Source organism: Polypterus senegalus, unplaced genomic scaffold, assembly GCF_016835505.1.
Source record: "Polypterus senegalus isolate Bchr_013 unplaced genomic scaffold, ASM1683550v1 scaffold_5092, whole genome shotgun sequence".
NCBI classification, from domain to species: Eukaryota; Metazoa; Chordata; class Cladistia; order Polypteriformes; family Polypteridae; genus Polypterus; species Polypterus senegalus.
This window is the reverse complement of record NW_024384080.1, coordinates 33,571-57,043: the sequence shown is the minus strand read 5'-3', so window position 1 is coordinate 57,043 and position 23,473 is coordinate 33,571. Positions and strand designations below refer to the sequence as shown.

Genomic DNA, 23,473 nt, shown 5'->3' with positions numbered 1-23,473 from the left:
AAGATTTACACATTGAGCCGCCGTCCACATTGGCCTCGGGGCAGGAATCAGTGGTGGAAGGTGCGTCAGTGAATCGCTGGGCCGTAATCACAAACACTCACTGCGTAAACAGTGACAATGTGACCGCGCACACAGGTACACCTGAACATCATCTGGAGTAAACTCATTCTTCATATCCAAATTTCTGTTTCTGTACCTGCTCTACTGACAAGCTGCTCTCCTGTCCATGGGAAAGGCACTTGAAAATATCAGAAGCCTCGGACACCAAAGATTAAAAAAGTTACAACACCTGAGATTGAGCAGCCAGGGGAGGACGGCCAGTTAGCCGAGGTCTCCTGAGTTGTGATCATGTCCATTCTAACTGACTGTGGACCCCCAATGGTTTATGGTTTCCATTAATGCTACAGACTGGAGGTTTTGTTTTCTACTCCTCCATTGTTAACTGGAAAGATCTGAGATCTGGGTTCGCTTCTCGGGTCCTCACTGCATGGAGTTTGCATGTTCTTCCGTGTATGTTTGGGTTTCCTCCTCAGTCCAAAGACACACAGGTAAGGTAAATTGGTGGTCCTAAATTGTCCCTAGTGTGTGCTTAGTGTGTGTGTGTGCCCTCTGCGGTGGGCTTGCGCCCTGCCGGGATTTGTTCCTGCCTTGCCCCTGTGTTGGCTGGGATTGGCTCCAGCAAACCCCTTAGTCCCTGTAGGTAGGAGATAGCGGGTTGGATAATGGATGGATGATCGCTCCAAGGTTCAGGTGTCGTACGGCTAAGGGCTCACTGGAGAGTGAACGGTTGTTTTGGCTCACAGCTTCATAATATTAGAAGATGGAGGTGAAGGTAGTTTCATTTTTAGTTAAATGCTCAGGCCTTGTGCATGCAAGTATATCACATTACAACTCTGTCACATTCCACTGTTGATGACATCGCTCTTTCTGTATTTACTGCCTCATTGGCTCGAATGGCTGTTTAGTTTGTTTTTGATATTTGCTGGCATATTAATAAAGCTGCTAAGGGTGAACTGGCAGGATTGAATTTCAGAAGCAGGTAAGGACTTGAGAGTTTTGTAGCAACGATTATTTGAGAGATATTTGCAATGAGATATTTTATGCTGATGCACACAGTACTACAGTGGAGCTGACTGTTAGTTTGATAGTGGATTTGTAAATTTGCAGAATAAAAGTGTGGTCATGTTACTGGTAATCAAGAAGGCATTGTCACCAACAAGTGCTGATGGCTGTGACGCAATTCTGGTGACTGAGAGGTGCGTGTGTGCAAACTTTATAAAGACAAGAAGAGCAAAGGGAAGTGATGATTATTAAGAATTTCTTTAGCATTTTAGCCACGAGGTTGTGGGGCCCCTGGGTTTGACGAGGTTCACCCTGGGTTCCTCAAGGCTCTGGATGTTGTAGGGTTGTCCTGGTTGACACGTCTCTGCAACCTCACAAGGACATCGGGGGCAGTGCCTCTGGATTGGCAAACTGGGGTGGTGGTCCCCTTTTTAAGAAGGGTGACCAGAGGATGTGCTCACACTCCTCAGCCTCCCTGGTAAGGTTTATTCAGGGGTGCTGGAGAAGAGATTTTGGTCGATAGTTGAATCTCGGATTCATGAGGAACAATGCGGATTCCTGTCCCGGCCATGGAACACTGGACCAGCTCTACACCCTGGCCAGGATCCTGGAGGAGGCATGGGAGTTTGCCCAACCTGTCCACATGAGTTTTTTGGATTTGCAGAAGGCATTCGACTGTGTCCCTCGAAGCATCCTGGAGGGTGTACTCCAAGGGTAAGGGGTACAAGGCTTGTTGTTACGGAGGAGCAGGAGCTTGGTGCGCATTGCGGTAATAAAATTATATAAAAGGGTGACAGGGCAGATCCAAGCAACTATAGGCCAGTAAGCAACATGAAAAATCACAGGAAAATTAATGGAAGGAATTATTACGGATAGGATTGAGCAACACATGTCAAGGACAAGAGTTATTCTGAACAGTCAGCATGGGTTCAGAAGAGGGAGGTCGTGTTTTACTAACATGCTGGAATTCTATGAGGAGGCAACAAAAGGATACAATCAAAGTGGACAGGATGAGATTATTAATCTGGACTTTCAGAAAGCATTTGATAAGGTGCCACATGAGAGGTTGGGCATCAAGTTAAAAGAAGTGGCAGTTCAGGGTGATGTTTTTAGATGGGTGCAGAATTGGCTCAGACACAGGAAGCAGAGGGTGATGGTGCGAGGAACCTCATCAGAACTGGCCGATGTTAAGAGTGGTGACCAGCAGGGGGCAGTGCTAGGGCTGCTGCTATTTTTAATATATAGAAATGATTTAGATAGGAATATAAGTAACAAGCTGGTTAAGTTTGCAGATGATACCAAGATAGGTGGATTAGCAGATAATTTAGAATCCGTTATGTCATTACAGAAGGACTTGGATAGCATACAGGCTTGGGCAGATTTGTGGCAGATGAAATTTAATGTCAGTAAATGTAAAGAATTACACATAGGAAGTAAAAATATTAGGTTTGAATACACAATGGGCGGTCGGAAAATCGAGAGTCCACCTTATGAGAAGGATTTAGGAGTCATAGTGGACTCTAAGCTATCGACTTCCAGACAGTGTTCAGAAGCCATTAAGAAGGCTAACAGAATGTCAGGTTATATAGCGCCTTGATGTGTGGAGTACAAGTCACAGGAGGTTCTGCTCAACCTTTATAACACACTGGTGAGGCCTCATCTTGAGTACTGTGTGCAGTTTTGGTGTCCAGGCTACAAAAAGGACATAGCAGCACTAGAAAAGGTCCAGAGAAGAGCGACTAGGCTGATTCAGGGCTACAGGGGATGAGTTAGTAGGGAAGATTAAAAGAGCTGAGCCTTTACAGTTTAAGGAAAAGAAGATTAAGAGGAGACCTGATTGAAGTGTTTAAAATTATGAAGGGAATTAGTCCAGTGGATCGAGACTTGTATTTTAAAATGAGCTCATCAAGAACACGGGGACACAGTTGGAAACTTGTTAAGGGTAAATTTCGCACAAACATTAGGAAGTATTTCTTTACACAAAGAACGATAGACACTTGGAATAAGCTACCAAGTAGTGTGGTAGACAGTAAGACGTTAGGGACTTTCAAAACTCGACTTGATGTTTTCTTAGAGGAAACAAGTGGATAGGACTGGCGAGCTTTGTTGGGCTAAATGGCCTGTTCTCGTCTAGAGTGTTCTAATGTTCTAATAAGTCGGACTCATTTTGTGTTGAGGCTGGACTGCGCCAGGGCTGCCCTTTGTCACCGATTCTCTTCATAAGTTTTATGGACAGAATTTCTAGGCAAAGCCAAGGAGCGGAGGGGTCTGGTTCAGTGACCTCAGAATCTGTCTCTGCTATTTGCAGCTGACGTGGTTCTGTTGGCCTTATCGGACAGTGACCTCCAGGACTCACTGGAGTGGTTTGCAGCTGGGGACAAGAGTCAGCAACTTTAAATCCAAGGCTATGGTTCTCAGCTAGAAAAAGTTGGAATGCTGTCTCCGAGTTGGGAACACATTACTGTCTTGAGTGGAGGAGTTCAAGTATCTTGGGGTCTTATTCACGAGTGAGGGAAGAATGGAGCGGAGGTCGACAGACAGATCAGTGCGCATCCTCAGTAATGCGGACTCTGCAACGCTCCATTGTGGTGAAGAGAGAGCTGAGCCAAAAGGCGAGGCTTTCAATTTACCAGTCGATCTACGTTCCTACCCTCATCTGTTGCCATGAACTTTGGGTAGTGACTGAGAGATTGAGATTGTGAATACAAGCGGCTGAAATGAGTTTCCTCCACAGGGTGTCTGGACTTTCCCTTAGAGATAGGGTGAGGAGTTCAGTCATCTGGGAGGAGCTCAGAGTTGTGCCGCTGCTCCTCCGCATTGAGAGGAGTCAGTTGAGGTGGTTCGGCATCTGGATGTCCCTGGATGCCTCCCTGGGGTTGGTGTTCCAGGCATGTCCCACTGGGAGAAGGCCACGGGGCAGACCCAGGGCACGCTGGAGGGATTATATCTCCCGGCTGGCCTGGGAACGCCTCGGGTCCTCCCAGAGGATCTGGAGGAGGTGGCTGGCGAGAGGGAGGTCTGGGCTTCCCTACTTAGGCTGCTGCCCCTGCGACCTGACCTCAGGTAAGAGGTGGCTAATGGATGGATGAAATTTCTTTAGCATTTGCCTTTATGCAATGTGACTTACAAGGAAAGCTATAATGTATACAAGAATCATTAGAAAGTGCAAACATCAAAAGCAATAGAGATGATAAAAAAACAAGCAAGAGAGAGTCGCCCTACTACTAATTCTACCATATAATATACATGCAAATAGACAACTAGCCTGAGACACGCACTTCAGTTTCCTGAATTCCTTAACTGGCCAGGAGGCAAGTATAATGGACGGACAGATGGAGACCACTTGCATGGACTATAGGCGTCTGCATGGATACCTGCAGGGCATCCTGGGAATTGTAGCCTAATAACTCAGTCCTGTGGTGTTTCATGGGTGCCACCAAGGAGAGCTACAGGGACAAATCATCCCCATTTCAAGTGTAGCAGTGGTACCACTGGAAGGACTCCATTTCCCAGCAGCCCCAAAGGGGATTGCCCTCATTGGATGTCTGAAACAGGTGCAGGGGCTGCTGGGAACAAGAAGGACCAGCGGAAAACTTGAAAAGTGGCAGGTGAAGCAGCAAGAAGGTCCTGTGCTTCTGTGTGTCCTGCGTGTCCCATCCCACGTAACCACCGTGAAGTCATTTGTACCCAGCATCATTTCCTGTTAGGATGAACAGACTGTCTCATGCCTGCCTGTCGTGTGTATTGTGGTGGAGCAGTCATTGTGCGTCCGCAACTCTCACCCCTCACCGCTCAGAACTACTGGTAGGACTGTTTAATTCATTTATTATGGAGCTGGATCATCATCATCCTCTTTACGCCATACCATTTCATCCATTTCTGCCGCATTGGAACAGTGATAAGGACGTTGAATTGAGTGTTTATTGTCAGAGTTGATTGTTGTGTGTAATATTTGTATCGCCGAAGGGGAAGGGGAGGTTGTCTGATTTTTATTGTTAATGTTTGATTTTACACTTAATGGATGGATGGATAATAGATATTTCACACATTCGTTTGGTTTGTGTCTCTGTCTGTGAGCGTGTGTGAGTCGGGCCAAGGCTGAGTGCGTTCCTCAAATCCCCACCGAAAAAATAAATAAATCACCGTCCTAGTGACGGTTTGAATCTGAGTGGCACCGGACCGCTACACAAGGGACCTTCGTCTGTCCCGGAGGTACCATCTACCTGTAATAGGGTCACACAGCCTCATCCAGGTGAGCCAGAGTCATGTGAGTGTGGATGAAGCTTACCTGGAGGAGGAAAAAGAAAGGAAGAAAAGTCAAGAAAATAAGAGAGATTGTGCCTGTGTGGTAGGACATCAGCCATACCTGCAGGTATTTGTTAAAGTCAGTCATTAAGTGAACTGACACTTGGGTTGATGTTGGTCTGTTGAAGGGTCTGGGGGCTTGCTGGCGCCCCCTACATGTAAATATGAGAAAATGAGACTCAGTTGAATTAGCCAAAGGGAGCTCCTTCCACAGGTTAAGAGTGAGTAAGTATGTCCAGTCGCCTTTTAGTTTTAGTAAAGCCATAGAAATCAATGGCGCTGTTGTTTAATGTATGTTCATAGATTTGAAGCGCTAAACGTTAATCATGAACGTGTGTTGAACAGTCAGAAGTGAACGACTATTAAAGTGGAGTCAAATCTTCAAAATGATCAACACAGCCAAGTTGTGACCCTCGGTTTACATTAAATGGTGTGACGAGTGTGACGAGTCTGCCTTCATCGTATCAAGTGAAAGCGAGCGTCTGTCTGTCTGTTTGTGAGGCGGAGTGCCTGAGGCCTTTAGTGCTAATCACACAGAATCTTCTTTGTGCCCTTTGCTTTGAGTTCACTCTTTTAATCTTTTATGCCTAATTGTTAAGACGACTCTCCCTTTTTTGTTTCTTTTACAATCTGTAGTAACTGCTGACATCTTGCTAATCCTGTTTGAAGCTGAAATTACAAAACAAAGTTGTAAATGTGGCTCCTTTTTATGTTTTGCTTTCAGATTCCCCTAAAGACACAGTTACAGTTTTTACTATTAATTGTTTTCTTTTTTGGAAAAAGGATGAAAAGAAAGGTTATGACCGAAACACTGGAAGTAACTGAACTCGAACAGCGTGACAGTAAAATGTTAGAGCAGGCTGCTTGTTTGACAAAACATGGAAACACGGTGACTGGCCGTCTAAAGAGTTTTAAAGATTCTACTGGTGATTCGTGTGAATTCATCCAACCTAAAATTTAAAGTCTGTTGAGTTGTGTCTTCAGCAGTGCGTAACGCATTCAAAGCTGCCAACCTGCAATTATATCACTTCTGATTTTTAATTACATTTATATTAAGATAATTGTCACTTATCTACTGCTACCTAAAGTAAAGCAGTTAGTCGATGGTGTAACTGAAGGAGTATCATTTGGCTTAATTCATAAATGTGCCCGAGTGTCATCACAAACAAGCAGACGTTAATGTTGTGTTTATGAGTCACATCACATAATGGTGACAATGAAGAAAATGAAGTAAAAGATCTGCTCTTAAATAAGTACAAGTATAACTACTGGTGCTGTAGTGCAATCTGTGCCTTGTATTCACCTGAAGTCGCTGCCTTTTAGCATTAAACGTGGGCGAGTGCCACAAGTGGGCGATACAGAAGTGAATTGAAGAGACCTGAGTAAGGGGCCTCCTGAAGTGCTGTCGGAGGGGCACCCTCTTCTTCATCATCTGTGTCTTTGTCACGTCTACTCTGTTAGCAGACAAAGCTTTGTGTGTCATCTGGAGGGCAGTGGCACCGTGTCCTACAAGTAACACGTGGTATGGTGGCACTACGGTACATCTGCTCCATCTGTAGTCTAGGTTATGGAGCATCTGATACATGAAAATTCAACCAAAGAACAAACTTCAAGCACTGAAACCTCAAAACCCAAGGAATCAGAGTCACGAGGAACTGATCACAACTGCTGCAACTTTACATGGAAAGAGCCAACATTTATAAGAGAACAAGACACATTCTGATGACAGTTGCAGATTAACAAGTGAAGAAAGATAAGAAATCTGAAATGGGAGATACAATTCCACCTGCTGTAGTACTGCCAGTAAATACTGTATGAATGTCTTCAGTTATATATCACACCTCGCTTTTGAGTAATATGTCATTTAAAAGTAATAATGTCAGTTAAAGAGGAGAAAGACGCTGACTAAGCAGTAATCTGGATGCACTTTGAGCACTGGAGAAGCTTAAGCTAAAGGAGTTTTTCACATGTAATGTATAGTTCTTTACTTTCTGATAAATATTAATATATTTTTCTATGTTCAGGTTTAAGGTTTTATGAATGTCAAATCCTGGAAAGCTGTCCTCGAAGTCATCAGTTATCATCCCGTGAAGGAACACATGAACGGTAAATGACTGATCAATATTAAAGTGTGACGTCTGGAAAGATACCTGTGATATGTCCTCCCTGTACTCTTCCCTGCTCCCTGCACTTGCTCAGTCAGTCTTTTCAGCTGCTTTGGTTTGTCTTCATGTTTTCTAAGCTACTTACATGGCACTTAGTCTTTACTTTTCTTCTTTTTTTAAGGTACAGATGGCGCACATTTGGAGAACACTCTCTTTTTTTGTCTTTTTATTATCAGCAGTTCATGCCCAAGGTGGGTGATAAATGTAATTATATCAAAATGTATCTGCTAAGCTGCTGGTGCCTGAGGAGCTCCATAAGCGGCTAACCCAATGCAGGCATTGCAGGTGACCTTAAAACACACGGTAGAGCTGATGATGAATCACAACCTGGATGGCCATTTATGTCATTCCTAATGGTGTCCACTCTTGTAGGAAGTGGTCATCATATACAGCATCTGATTGGTCTGATGCTGACATACTTGGCTTTATAACCATTGACTGTCATAGATTAGTTCCCAATACCCCAAATTCACATTCAATGTTGAAAAATGTGTTGCACCATCCAGAAATTCTCAAATGTCAGCTAATGAGGCTGATAAGGCATCATGGTAGTCCTTATGATTTACGTCATTGAACCTCTGAGATTAGGAGTGATACTAAGTGGCAGTCACCTTGGCCATGTCCATCTTCAGTAGCCTGGAGCTTCAGCTTCTCCTGTAGGACAGAAGCAGGTCCAGGTCTTTGTGTCATTGACTCTTACCTCAAGTGAGATCAGTCATCCATAACAAATCACAACGTGCCCACAAGTTAATGTTTTATGAGATGGAAAAATCATCAGCTTTGACAAATGCACTCTTACTAAAAATAAAATGATAAATGTTTAGAAGAGTCATGTGAAAAATAATCAATCTCATCTCTGAAATCTGGAAAAAGTGATCTCACATTACAATTAAAGTGCTAACCTGTTCAACTGGTCCGACTCTGGCACGTCGCTCGTTTCCTTGAACTTGTTTAATTCCCAGTCTTTCTCCTTTAGTTTCCTCTGCTCATGTTGTTTTGTCGAATCCACATTGTAGGTTTTAGTTAAGTGAATGTGAAACAAGATGAGAACTTTTAACAGGGTGACACCTATTGTTGACGAATTTTGTTCATTTAATGACATAAATGTATTTATTCAGGTGCCCTAATATTAGATTTTTGCTTAAGACCTGAACATCCTTGGTATCAAATGTTTGTAATAATAGAAGAAATCTGGAAATTAAAGGAATTAATGGCAAGGTCTACTTTATAGTCATAGACTTATTGAGTGAGAGTCAACTTACATCTGGGCAAATTCAGTGATACAAAGAGAAAGCGGAGAAATGAAGAGTTTGAATTAAGTGAAGATTGGCATCATCACACAGAACATGAGATTCTATACTGGTGATGGAGATATTAAGAAGGAAGCTTTAGAAATCAATAGATAAGGGTTAGGGTTAGAACAGTTAGCCAATGGTTTAGCCATAAAGGCAAATATGGACAATGAACTCCGGAGGACAAAAAGCCTTGGAACACAAAAGGTTAAAAGTAAGTTATGGTAGGTAGTGAAGAAGGAGATGAAAGAACAAGAGTCACAAGCAGTAGAAACGTAGACGTAAAAATAAGTGAAACACGAGAAACATCTGGGCTCAGTGTTCACGGCTAAAGGGTTTTGTAAGAGTTAGCATAAAATAGATAAAATAACAGGAAGTGGGAGGAGATAAAAATAATCAGATATTGCCAGGAACACTCAAGTGTGAGTTGTAAAAGAAAGAAGCCCAACTGTGTGGCTGTATGGCTGAGAAATTGGGCCACCTGAAAGCGGAAAGACGAGCTCCTCATTCAGCAGAACTACATAGGCTGAGATGGCTGTTAGGAGTCTCCTTAAGAAAAAGAAAAGCAAATAAGGAAGGCCACACCATGGCAAGGGTCATGTGTGTTATGGAGAACATTATGGAAAGTTATGGCAGGGAGAACAACCCATCTGGAAAAGCAGAACAGCTGTCAGTAGAACATAAAGGAGGTCAAGAGGAAGGCAAAGGCTTAGGTGGCGAGACATGGTGGCAAAATATTGGGAGGTGAAGGGTCTGAGAGCAGAGGCCTCTGCAGGAGGGATAAATGGATGACCCGTCTCTAACAGTAGGGAAACATAATTAAGTGAGGAGGAAATAATTATTATACAGCAGAGTGTAAATCAATAAATTGAAATGTACGTAGTCAACATTGAATATACAAACTTGATATTTAAATGGAGTCAATCTTTGGAGTGGATTTTGAGGTTTTAATTAACATTAACTTTATGTAAATATAAAGTGAATGTTTAGCTTGTTGAGTCGTGCAGTGGCATTCAACTCTGTATTGTGTAGTTAAGGATGGAGAATGGCTGGCTAGCTCGTTTGGCTATCCACTTTGCAAGCAAATACGGCCATATGACACAAAATACTTGGAGGGAGCCTGCAGATTTACTCTCCTAATGAAGAGAAGACCAGCAGCCTGCTACTCCCTCACCATGGATGCTTCGTCTTCATAACTTTTCTTCATTGCATACAAGGTTATCTCACCTGAATAAGCAACGTGTTTGTGGGCTCTTGTGGAATGGAGCCACAGTAGACCCCTGCATTCAGTTCTTCTATATTATATTGTTAGATAAGTTGCAGATATACAAAATGCTAATTGACACAGTTTTAAATGTTTAGTTTGGGTGTCGAGGCCCTAATGAGTCAGCCCTGCCAAGAACAAAATCCCAGTTGCTTTACCCAGTATGGTAAGAATCAAGCCTTGACACTCAAAAGAGGTTTGGGGCCGCCTCCCGTATAATTGAGAAATGGCTGCTGATGCAAGGAAAAGGTTGTTGCAAAGATCTTTACAGACAAGAGTCCAGGTTAGGAAATATATAGTTGAAAAGAGGAGGATCTTGGGACCAGAACCAGAAATGAGGCCATCGGGCTATGGAAATTACGTCATTAGGAGGTGGGCTGGAAGTAATGACTTCTGAGGAGGAACCGAAAGTGACGCGTCCTGAGAGCCAGGCGGAATTTCCTGTGTTTGGTCTGTGGGAAGATAAGAGAAAGGATTAATGCACTCTGCCAACCCCTGGTCTGACTAGGAATGTCCTTCTGTTGAGTCCTTTAGTTGCCTCCCATGTGCGTGTGTGACACCAGTTGAACTAAAGAAACCTGCTTTTAACAGACAGGAAGGCTATTGGACCACATGTGTGACTGAAAAATATAAAACTAAAGGGCAGAGTAGCATAGCAAAACAAATCTGGAGCACAAATGGTTATAGCATACATGCCAAATACGTTGCTTTAACAATAATTAAGCGAAATAATGATCATAGATCTAGCACATGCATTCAAAATTACATATCATGGCTTGTTGTGTTTATTAGAAAAATCAATGAGTCCTTTGGCTTTACAGAAAACAAGTCTCAGCGTGCACACACACATACACACATATGTATATAGTCTCAGGGCTTGCATGTGTAGGCAGATCAACACAACTGCGCTTTTCTTCTTTCCATCTAACAGTGTGGTTTTGACTGTTCTTCTTTGGCACCCCAATACAATGGCATACAAAAGTATTCACTCCCCTTGAAAGTCATCCTAATGCTCTGCATGCACACGTATTTATCCATTCAGTATTTTTATTGTGAACTCTTATGCTCCAACAATGCATTTCCAAAGTCAACCAGTAGATAAACCATTTAAGTCTTATGTCATTTAAACAAATCAGTTTATCTACTATGATTAGTTCTAAAACCTGATTGGTAGTTTTCGACAATAGAACTGTCATTCAAATAATCATTCAACTTCCTAGAAAATTAGTTTTCCCACATTTTGCTCTTAAAAGTGTATTTTAAATAGAAATAAATCTAAAATTGCCTAAAACAAATCAATCTAGATTATTTTTTCTTAAGTAGGGTTTTAAAATGGCAGTTTTCAAAGCATTTACAAGAAACATTCAGAATCTGTTGCAGCTTTTAATATGTAGTGTAAACAAAACATAGAAAATAGATAAAGGGTTAGGTACCACAGGTATTCCTGCTTAACACCCGATGGGGAAAAACAAATAGAGAAGAAGGCTGTTGGCTGTAAAAAGAAAAGAAAAGGTTCCTTTTAGACTCCGCATGGAGTTTCAGCCAAACATGACAGGCCAGTGTGTGAAGCAGAGGAAGGCAGGGTTGGAGAAAAGACTCAGGAAGTGACATCAGTTCCCCAGGAGATGGCCACCATTCTAGGACAAAGTGGACATTGCGCTACTTGGTGTGCCACACAATTGTCTTCCCATAATATTTTTCAGGCAGACTCAAAACTGTGTAACACACCACAAGCAGACATGTTCGACAGGAGTCAGGTAAGCAGTCAGAGAAGTCTTTTAAGAAATCCTGTCAGAATTGGATCAGAAGTTCATGTGGACAGTTTAATCTGAGTTATTACTCAGCTAATTCGAGTTCATTCATTTTGTTTACGGACTCCACATTCGCATCCGCATGATAAATAACAGAAGGGACAACCACCAGAGTAGAAGCTTCATACCGCAGCCACCAACATCTAGCTGATCCACCGTCATGAAGGAGTTGGATTTATTAGACAATTAATGGTTGAAAATAATTGTTTTGTTTTGTAATTCTGGAGAGGTGGAATTGCCTTTCAACTCAGACTAGAGTGTGAATATTTAGCCTTATAACATCTAAGAATTTCACTGTCTGCCATAAGTCTGGTTTTCCTTCATTTAGGTTTAGCCTCAAGGTTTCTGTGATACAATAATGTTTGATGGGTTTTGTAGAGCTACAATATCAGCAGCACTCTTTATCCAAGCGTTAAGTAGCTGATTGTGAATGAAAAAGCAGAAGTACAATTTGCTTCAAAATACTGTTTCTTAAATAATATATGCCTTATTTTTGGTCATGAACATTGTTTTATTAAAATACACAATAATGACCCAAGACACTTGTATCCACTCTCTGTGTCACATCCACATTCAGTCATCTTTGTTATGTTTTAATCTACAAACAACTTGACTGCAGGTTACTTTATTTGGACATACCACATGCTTTTCTTCATTTTCTTTTCTCTTTCTTTGTCTTTTCCATTATACACCCATCAGCCCCAACATTAAAGCCACCTGCCTAGTATTGTGTAGGTTCCTCTCATGCCACCAACACAGCTCTGGCCCATTAAGGCAAGCCCTCTGTTGATGTCCTGTGGCATCTGCACCAGGATGTTAGCAGCATAAGGTGGGACCTCCATGGATCCCACTTGTTTGTCCAGCACATACCACTTATGTATGATTGGATTAAGATCAGGGGATTTGGAGGCCATGTCAACACTTTGAACTCTGTTTTCAAATCATTCCTGAACACGTTTTTCAGTGTGGCAGGGCACATTATCTTCCGAGAGAGGCCAATGTCATCAGGGAATGCCATTGCCATGAAGGTGTGTACATGGTCTGCAACAATCCACAATAATGCCAGGACTCAAGGTTTTCCACCAGAATATTGACCAGAGCATCACACTTCCTCCACCAGCTTGCCTTCTTCCCATAGTGCATCCTGCTGCCATCTCTGCCATGTGTAAACAAAGCACACAAACAGCAGTCCAGATGACCTTAAAGAAAATGTGATTCATTAGTCCAGGCCAACTTCTTCCAGTTCTGACATTCACATGCCCATTGAAGCCACATTTAACAGTGGACAGGGGTTGGCATGGGCACTCTGACTGGTCTGCAGATGCACAGCCCCACACACAACACCTTTCTTTCATGGCCAGCATTACATTTTTCAGCAATTTGTACTTGTGGGATCAGACCAGATGGGTATCAATGAGCTTTCAGTGCCCATGAGCCTGTGTTCAGCGGTGGTCCTTCCTTGGACCACTTTTTGTTAGGTTCTGAACACTGAATGCTGGAAACAACAAGTCCTGCTGTTTTGGAGATCACCGAGCCATTTGTGTAGCCATTACAATGTGGCTTTTGTCAGAGTTGCTCAGATCATTGTGCTTGCCCATTTTCCTGGTTCCAACACATCACCTTCAGGAACTGGCTGTTCCCTGGCAGCCTAATATATACCACCCCTTGACAGGTGCCATTGTATTTCATTTTACCTGGCAGTGGTTTGAATGTCTGATTGGTGTCTGTGTCGACACAGTCCATAAACCACATCCATATTCTGCATATTATGCCCCACCTTTTGAAGCAGGGTGGCACAGTGGTGGTGCTGCTGCCTCTCAGTAAGGAGACCTGGGGTCACTTCCCAGGTCCTCCTGTGTGGAGCTTGCATGTACACTCCATGTCTGTGTGGGTTTCCTCCCACAGTCCAAAGACATGCAGGTTAGGTGCATTGGCAATCCTAAATTGTCTTTAGTGTGTGCTTGGTTTGTGTGTACCATGTGGTGGGCTGGCACCCTGCCCAGGATTTGTTCCTGCCTTGTGCCCTGTGTTGGCTGGGATTGACTCCAGCAGACCCCGTGACCCTGTAGTTAGGATATAGTGGGTTGGACAATGACTGACCTTTTAAAGCTCTTTTCTTTAAATATCCTGAAATAATATTATATTACAGTTGTATTATGACCATGTCGAATTTAATAAGCATTACTGTCACTCCGGATTTCACAGTGTGCTCAGTCATGCCAAGTCTTTAACATGTGCTTTACATTTTCACAACTTATCAAATACTAGCCATGTAAACTGTCAAAGACAGGCAATAGAGGAATCTAAAACTATTGGCTATCTTTTGCCCTACGTGTACGTTCAGTGCCTTTCCTCTGTGTTTGTGTGAGGCTGAACGTCTCTTCACCAGTGATCTCTCTCTTGAGCACTGGCTGTTACTTCAGGATTCTGACGGACTGCTGTGTTCATGTCAGGGGTATCCATGTTTCGGTGGTTGCTGTTTTTATGACTGGTCCTTTTAACTCTGGTGAACATCTTAAATTTGTCCTATTGCTCTGATACAATTTCCCATTTGGTTTACGACTTATAAATTATTTTGATTGCTCATGTCATTTCCTGGATGATAACAGGCTGAAATGTCACTCCTTTTCTTCTTTCTGTTCCACTTTCAAGGTTGTAAGTCCAGTAAGTCCAGTAAGTGTTCCTCCTGCCTGCCATAATACATCCAGCATTTATTTTGACATTCACTTTGGTTTCACACACTTGAGCTGCAACCTCATATGTCAGAAATGAAGTAGATGTCAGCAGTTTTGATTTCAGGTGTCATAGATAGCCGTGGAGAAGACAGACCAAGAGCTTCTGTTGTCACGGTTTGGTATTCTAGTAATGCCAATTAGGGGTAACTGCTGCTGAAAGTTCTGTGTGCTTGGCCACTTGGCTGTCTGTGTCCAGGGCACGATGTTATAGGTGCAAATCCATAGTTTTCTGCAATGGCTTAGACCACCATACTGGTGAAATGCGCCCACTGTCAGATACTGTAAGTGCTTTGTTAGTCTGGACCAGAGCACAGACACCAACTACCTTTTTCTTTTGTCCATTTGTACCCTTCAAATGCTATTCTGACGAAAAGAGATTCAGACCAAATTCTGAGATGTAAATACCAGTGTATACATGTGACTATTAGCAAAGAAACTCAAAACAGAACAGGACTTACAAACGACTGTGATTAGCTCTGAGTATCAGAGGCCTACGACGTTACTGCAGTCAGTCACAAATTACAACAAGTCATTTACTTGAGTACTAATATTCATCCAGAGTCAAAGTACTAAGAAAGAGAATGTTTCCGATGGGAGTGTTAGCTCCGTGGAAATATGTTCTTTTATATTGCGGCGGTTTTAATAACCCTTTAATTAAATAAGTATAATAACGGCGATATCCCTTTTTTCGACGATAGGCGCCGACAAAGTCACAGAAAAGACAGAATATACTTAGCTTGTTTAATGCGGCTTACGTTGCTATAGATCAGGAAAGACCAGACACATTGCATTATGACCCACGGAGACTTGGTCATGTAGAAATGGCTTTGTTGCTGTCACAACGGAGGCGGTTATTGGAGTCAATGGTGCTTCCACTCCCTCAGGTCTTCAAAGCTTGGACTGTTTCCAGCGTTCCTTATATTGTATTCCCATGACCAAAGCCTCCTGGTCTCATGCCAAACAAGGTAGACAAACTGAGCTAAGAATCAGACCATCAGATCATATAACACTAGGCCTTTTAGGGTGACCACAGCTGTTCCTGTCTGTCTCATGCTTTGGCCAGCGCAGCACTTCTGAAAGGTGACACCCTGTGCTAAAGCTGGCTCAGCTCTGCATGGCATGTTACACAGAAAAAATGAATGAAAAATACATTGAAAGAAATGAATAACAGGTACAGTGACACAATTATTAATATTATAACAACCTTAGTATAACAGACCACCCTTTGTCACTGGATCTGTGACAAAACAATCCCTGAGAATCTTATTCACAAAGCAAAAGGTACTCAATCCCCCTTCACAATGTAAACAGCTCCTCAAGAATGCTTGTAACGTCGTGGGGTGTATGCGGTCTAGCTCCTGCTTTACCCGTCTAATACGCAAATGTAAGTAAATATTGGTAATGGTAAAATGAAAATAATAATAATTAACAGCACAATTGGATGAACAAGTACATTTACCATAGTATTACTTGATGGTGACCACTTAGTGAAAAAGTCCCACCAGTGATGTGTAGATATTTCTTCAATTTCTTCTGCAGAGGTAATTACTTTTGTTTCATCTGTTTTCAATCTTACTAGTAGGTCCCTTGCTTTTGTAACGTTACATTAAAAAGATGTTCATATTGTTTAGCATGCTCTAAAATCGCTTTATATTTAGGTAGTTCTATTTCGTAGGCAAATGTAAATCAGAATGGGTTAGCTTCTGCTTCCCAATGTATATCCTCCCATGTAGTTAACATGTAGGTTCTTCCATAATAGTCATCTCGTATATTACTCACATTGGTGCGACAGGATACCCTGGGCCCTTGTAGTGGGTACCATCACTCCAAGTGATGTTATTTACTGTCACTGCACATGCAGAAGTGGTATCAGTTTGAAACACTTCAGTGGAGTTTACTGCTATTTGGCCAATAACAGTCCCAGCTAAAGGATGCAAACAGGGGTGTGGCAATGTACCCACCCTTTGACATACGAACCCTTCTTGCCAGTTATAACAAAAGGCAGGTTCAACAGTATTATTATTTAGATCTATCCATTGTCTATCTACTATGGGTGTCCACCATGTTCCTCCTAGTAACACAGGTAAACATGAAACGGACACCAAACATTGTCTTCTTCAGCAGTGGTTGCTACCTGAAATACAGCTTGGCATATTGATTCCTCACACATGAAGGACTTAGGCTGCAACCACCAGTCTGCTGGTAATTTTAATTCTTTTTTCCAATGTTGGGGGTTTTTTAAGCCCCAATCTGTCTTAAAATTTAAATACTGCTGTATAGCAATAATCTGTTTTAAATAGCAAGCTGATTCTTCATCTATGGCCCATTGACTTTGTAAACCAGTCCATAAGGACTCATTTAACCACCCCTGGTGAGCCTTCCATACTAGCAACTCCTGTATATGCCTGTCTGCCAACTCAGGCCCCCAATGAGCCAAAGTTTGCAAACTATTGGCTTGTTTCACACCAATAGATGATATTTTGTGATATATTGCTGCTATATCAGCAGTATTAAGAGATCCTAAACCTAAACCTCCTATCCTAATCCAGTTCCTATAGCTCCCCACATGTCTCGCTTTGGCCTTCGTTTTATTTCTACCTTATGAGGAGGCCATAGGATTGTATATTTCTACAATTATATGTTGCACCTGTACTGCGTGGTAATATGTGTTCTTTTCTTGGAAACTCGTGACGTTTTATATCAAACCCACTAACATTAATGTTGAGTGCTACAGTAATTATTTTATGAGCTATCCTAGCTTTTTACAACCTTTCATTTGTCTCAGTAATGTTGCATCAAATGGATAACCATTCCCTCTCCTAGTCTTATGAATTTCCCATAACATTACTGGTACTTTACATTTGTTGTTGCTTCCTGTTTAAACACATATAATATTACATCATTTTCAGGTGTTGATATTGCAGTCATTTGTTGCCCCCCTTCAATTGTCCAACATGATAGTCCATTAGAATCAGGTTTACAGTTCATCATAGCCAACCAGACAGATGCGTTATTATGCACAGTCACAGTTATTTCAGTGTCTTCATAGGTCCTCACAGGTAAAGGTAACAGTCAGGATATTCCAGTTTCATGTGAAATGGAGCGTAGATGTCTTGTCTCGTAACTGCCAGGTACAGTTCTTGGTAAGGGTGAAGTTCAAGGTTACATGCCTTTCCGTTCTGGCGTATCAGCAGCCCAAAAGACTTTGTTATAGGGGTGCATCACTCCATCCGGTCCAGAAACCATCTATCCCGATTATTCCACACGTGAGGATAATCTGTGTAAGGGAAAGCAGAGGGGCGACTGAGAGCCCGTTAAAAGAACCATTCTAGTGTCTCCTGGTCCTGCAGCTATTATTTCTCCTGCCCTGGCTTTTGCCCTGGGTTAAAACCCATACCTTCCCTCCAATTTCTCCTTTAAACTGTTCAATACTGACTAAAACAGGTGTGACTTTGTCTATGTGCAATTTACATATGGCCTGTCCTTCAGCTATGTGTATGTCTTTACTGCCTTGATTTTCTAAAGCTAAATACCATTCATTTACACAGATCTCTAATGTCCCTGTTAAACATGCATCTGTTACAAGCATTTCAACATTTATTCTCACCTCCCATTCCTTTGGCCACTGACCTGTTATACCCAAGCTGAGTTTGTCTGAGGAATTTAATTTGAGTGTAAGTGATTTAGGTGCCCTAACCAATAACCCTGTGGGAGTTAATTCATTGTTTGCCAGTGGACTAATTGTTGTCAGGCGGAGGGCACACACAGGTGGCTCTCCTCCGACATTTTGATGTCTCATAAAAGGTGTGGACCCAGCCAACGGACGATTATTGAGATTAAATAAGGCTTGCTTTAAAACTTTAGTCCAGCCTTTAAGATGATTATGCCCAGTTAGTTTTTTAACTTGTTCTTTCAACAGGCCATTCATTCTCTCAATAAGTCCTGCAGCCTGTGGGTGATAAGGGATATGCAGAGTCCATTGAATGCCAGCTCCTTGAGCCCACTCTTGTACGTCTCTTCCAGCAAAGTGGCTTCCTGATCACTTTGGATTTCTTCAGGCACTCCATATGCTTGGATTAACTGGCTCAGTCCATTCAGTGTAGCTTTCTGGTCAGCTCTTGTTGATGGATAAGCTTGTAACAGTCCAGAATAGGTATCTACTGCAGTTAAAGCATATAATAGTCTATTTTCTCGTGGCAGTGGCCCAATGTAATCCACCTGCCAAATTTGTCCTGGTCCCATTCCTCTCTTCAGTTTACCAGTTGCCTTCTTCTGTAGGGGCCATTGTTTTACTTCTGTACATGTGGAGCAATTGTTCACTATTTGTTTAACAATATCAATAGTGACTGGTATACATCGCTGATGACACCATTGATATGTTTTCTCTGTTCCCATGTGTCCTGATGTTTCATGAGCCCACCTTGCTAATGATATTAAGGAAGGCTCGATTACATTTACTTCAGCATAGTGCACAGGTCTTCACTTGCTACAAGGCTTTTCCAGGTTGATTTCTCGAACAGCAGCTATTAGATCAGCTTGTTGGTTATAAAGCCTTCAGGGATATCAGAGGGCATGGGCATCTACATGACCAATGAGAGTTTCCCTCTTGTGCCCATTGTCCAAAGCTGCTCCCACAGTTCTGTGCCACCCCACAGTTCTCTCCCATGAATAGTCCAAGCAGTCCTTCTCCACATTGTGATCCACACTGTTAGTCCTTGAAAACTGCCCAGCTATCAGTATAAACAACAACAGGGAAGCTTTGATTTTCTGTTAATGCCATAGCGACAGCAATAAGTTCAGCCCATTGGCTTGATTTACCTTCCCCTGTTGCTTCAGGATGGTCTCAGTGTGAGGTTGATAAGCCACTGCTCTCCAAAGCCTTTTTCCTCCTTCCATAGTTGCTGACTCCCGTCTGTGAACCAGCTGTTCTCCTGTTGCGCTGGTGTCAAATGACTGTATGCTGGGCTTCTTTAAAGGGCGACACTACAGGCACAACAGGTGGTATGTCCTCTGGATCCTCATAAATCACAGCTCCGGCCATAGCCCCTTGTAAGGCACTCGTGTCTTTGCCTTCAAAGTGAGCTCTGGCTTGTAAATACCATTTCCACTTGCATAAAGTTTGATTTTGGGCAGCGCCTGCTCTCTCCCAGGCCATTATCTCTAACCCACCCAGCAATGGGCAAGTTAGTGCGTAGCTTTACCGGAGCAGGACCTGTCTGTCTTTCAGTGTGTAAAAGAGCCCAGTATGCTGTTAGAAGCTGTTTTTCAAGTGGTGTATATTTAGTCTGTGAGCCTGTCAGTTGTCGGCTCCAAAAGCCGATGGGCACGTTTTGATTATGTTTCTGCCAAAGGCTCCACGTAGCAATATTATTCTGTTCTGTGGCTTCCAGTTCAAAAGGCAAATTAGCTTTTAAAGGTCCCAGTCCTTGGTGTTGGACTAAAGCTTCTTTAGCTGCCTCAAAAGCAGCTTGTTGTTTTTCTGTCCATTCAAACTGTGCCTTTTTCTTGACAACATCATGTATAGGTCTTAAAATTAGTCCCAAATGTGGCACAAATGCTCTCCAAAAGCCCATTAAACCCACAAAGGATTGAGCTTCTTTTTTGTTAGTTGGTGCCTTTAATTTCTGCAAAGAGTCTATTACTTTTTGGGGCACTCGTTTTTCTGGTCCAAACCACATCATACCCAGGAATTTAACTTCTCTGGCGGGTCCTTGGATTTTGTCTTTATTGATAGCCCAGCCTCTGCTCTCCATGTGGGATATTAAAACTGGCAATGCCTTTGTTACTGATGCTTCATCCCCAGTTAACATTATATCATCCACATAATGGAAACATCGTACCTTTTCCAAATCTGAGCAGGTAGCCAGATCTCTTGCTACAAGTCCATGGCACAAAGTAGGGCTGTGTAGGTATCCCTGTGGCAGTACTTGAAAGGTGTACTGTCTGTCCTTCCATGTAAATGCAAACTGATCTTGACTTTGGGTTGCAATTGGAATAGAAAAAATGCATTAGCCAGGTCTATGACAGCATGCCACTCTCCTGCATTAGCCATGATGTCTTCTATGATGGTCACAATATCAGGAACTGCAGCAGTCAATTGCGGTGCTTTAGCATTTAGACCTCTGTAATCGATTGTCATTCTCCATGAACCATCCGGTTTTCTGACTGGCCACACAGGAGAATTGAAAGGGCTAACTGCAGGTCGAATAATTCCTACCCGCAATAACTCTTCCACTGTTTCTCCTATTTCTTGCAAACCTCCTGGCAAACGATACTGTTTTAAATTTACAGGTGTGTCAGGGACTGGAATTTCTAAAGGGGTCCATTTTGCCTTTCCTCTTACTATTGCTTTTACTATTCTACACATGACATTACGAATCCCAAAAGAAAATGTTCCCCATTCTGTTTGGAATGACTTTCCTGTAAGAATATCTATCCCCAGAATATATTCAGGCAATTCTGAGACAAGCACCTTAGCTTTAAAAGAGGGTGACTTTCCTATTGCTAAGTGTACTGTGATTAGTTTCTCCTGGATATCTGAGCCTCCGTATCCGTTTACATTAACAATTGGTCCTGAAAGTTATGTGGATTCCGTGAATTAAAGTAACTTCTGCCCCAGTATCCATAAGTGCCATAACCTGATGTGGTTTTTCCTTTACCCCAGTAAATAGTTAGCGGGACGACGGGCGTCGGTCTCCTGCATGAATGAGCCGTACCTCCCGCCTGCAGGAGACCTGCCCTCTCCTCAATATGTCGGACGTGTGTACGCCACTCATTCGAAAGTTAAAAAGCGTTTCGTTTATGTTCGAGTATTTTGTTTCCTCCTCACTAGGCGGTGCGGTTGGAGGATTCTGCCTTCGTTTTTAGACTTTCGCATAGCTTGCCATTTCTGAAAAATTTCCCTGTTGGTTTACCATCGATTTCCATTTTCTTTATTCCTGCTTCTATCAGATCACGCACCATTTTTGACGGCTTACTCTTTGTATTGTATGCCCTGCTATAGCTCTAACTGGTTTTTGCCCAGCCGATACCGTTGCTCCCAATTCATCTAACTGGCCCAATAATGCGCCACATCCCATACTGTCTGTTGATTAACTCCGGCGAGCATAGATAATAGAGCCCCTTTTAAATGATGCGGTGCATTTTTTATTAAACGGTTTCGCATGCCAGCAGTGAAGGCTTCATTATCTGGGCCAGTAAACGCACCTCCTGGTGCAACTTTATAAATAGCTGCCTGCACACCCATTTCTCGCAGCTGCTGAATTGCTTCAGAAGCTGTACGCCAAGATCTATCAATATCTTCCGCGTCTCGCGTCTGGATATGCGTGTTTCACGGCATTTACAACCCATTCCACTATTGATACAACGCTTGATGCTGTCCCCTCGTAAACATTTCTTAACTTCGGATTCGTGGTGATAGAGCCTAAATGTTTGATCTCTGTATCTGTCAATTGACAACTATCACCCCCTTCATCCCACATACGTAAAATCCACTGCATTAAGTTCTCGCCTGGCTTCTGTCTATATTGTTTGCCGAGGTCTAGAAACTCTGATTGTGTAAAATCGCGTACGGTTCGTGTTACCCTGTGCTGTCCACCAGGGTGCCCTTTTGCTTTATTTTGCACGACCGGTCTCGCCTATAATTGGACGAGTGTCATTATTATCCGTTAGCGCTTCTCCGTCCCCTTCATCATCTTCCCAGATGTCGTCATCACTATCTGAGTTATATATATTGCCATCCCACGTTTCTGGATTCCAATCGCCTTGCATTATGGCTCGTACTTTAAAAGAGGAAACGGGTGTGTTTTGCCTTTTTACGGCGCTTAGCCTGCACTAAACGGACAGCTAGTGTAGTACATTTAGCTTCCCACTCGTTCGCCCGAGACGTTGCATTTTCCATGCATTCTCGAGTTATCAGTTGTTTGTCTTGTAAGTTTTCTATGTCTTGTCTAAGTTCTCCGCATTCGATGATCACCTCCTGCAGTTTATGATCCAACTCACGTACTGCAGTTAATAAAATCCAGCCGATCTCACCAGCTGCCTGTTGTTCCTTTTTTCCCCGTCGCTCCAGCCTGAGCGCTGTTACCGCCTGTTGGACATTCGAAGGAGTCACTGCTCCCTCTAACTCAGGCCATGCAATTGGGGATGTATAATTATTAAATAACTCAGCCACGGGTGTCCAAGACTGTGCGCGCGACCACCCAGGAAGGCTAAGCCCCCCTTCCGCTATTAATCAAAGTGTATGTTTTAGATTGATTCGGCATCATAAAATTATGATTTATGAATATTAATATTGGTTATTAAATATCGCTACAATCCTGCTCGCAGCGCCATTTATGTTTCCGATGGGAGTGTTAGCTCCGTGGAAATATGTTCTTTTATATTGCGCGTTTTAATAACCCTTTAATTAAATATGTATAATAACGGCGATATCCCTCTTTTCGATAGGCGACAAAGTCACAGAAAAGACAGAATATACTTAGCTTGTTTAATGCGGCTTACGTTGCTATAGATCAGGAAAGACCAGACACATTGCATTATGACCCACGGAGACTTGGTCATGTAGAAATGGCTTTTTGCTGTCACAACGGAGGCGGTTATTGGAGTCGATGATGCTTCCACTCCCTCAGGTCTTCAAAGCTTGGACTGTTTCCAGCGTTCCTTATATTGTATTCCCATGACCAAAGCCTCCTGGTCTCATGCCAAACAAGGTAGACAAACTGAGCTAAGAATCAGACCATCAGATCATATAACACTAGGCCTTTTAGGGTGACCACAGCTGTTCCTGTCTGTCTCATGCTTTGGCCAGCGCAGCACTTCTGAAAGGTGACACCCTGTG

The 23,473-nt window shown here is 42.7% G+C and overlaps 1 long non-coding RNA gene across 1 annotated transcript; it reads left to right on the top strand.

Moving 5' to 3' along the window:
• The first annotated feature begins 972 nt into the window (after positions 1–972).
• On the top strand, positions 973–7,755 carry LOC120521817. The gene is made up of 3 exons (XR_005632196.1): positions 973–1,039; positions 7,392–7,473; positions 7,654–7,755. It is a non-coding gene; the product is annotated as an uncharacterized LOC120521817 (long non-coding RNA).
• Positions 7,756–23,473: the final 15,718 nt, after the last annotated feature.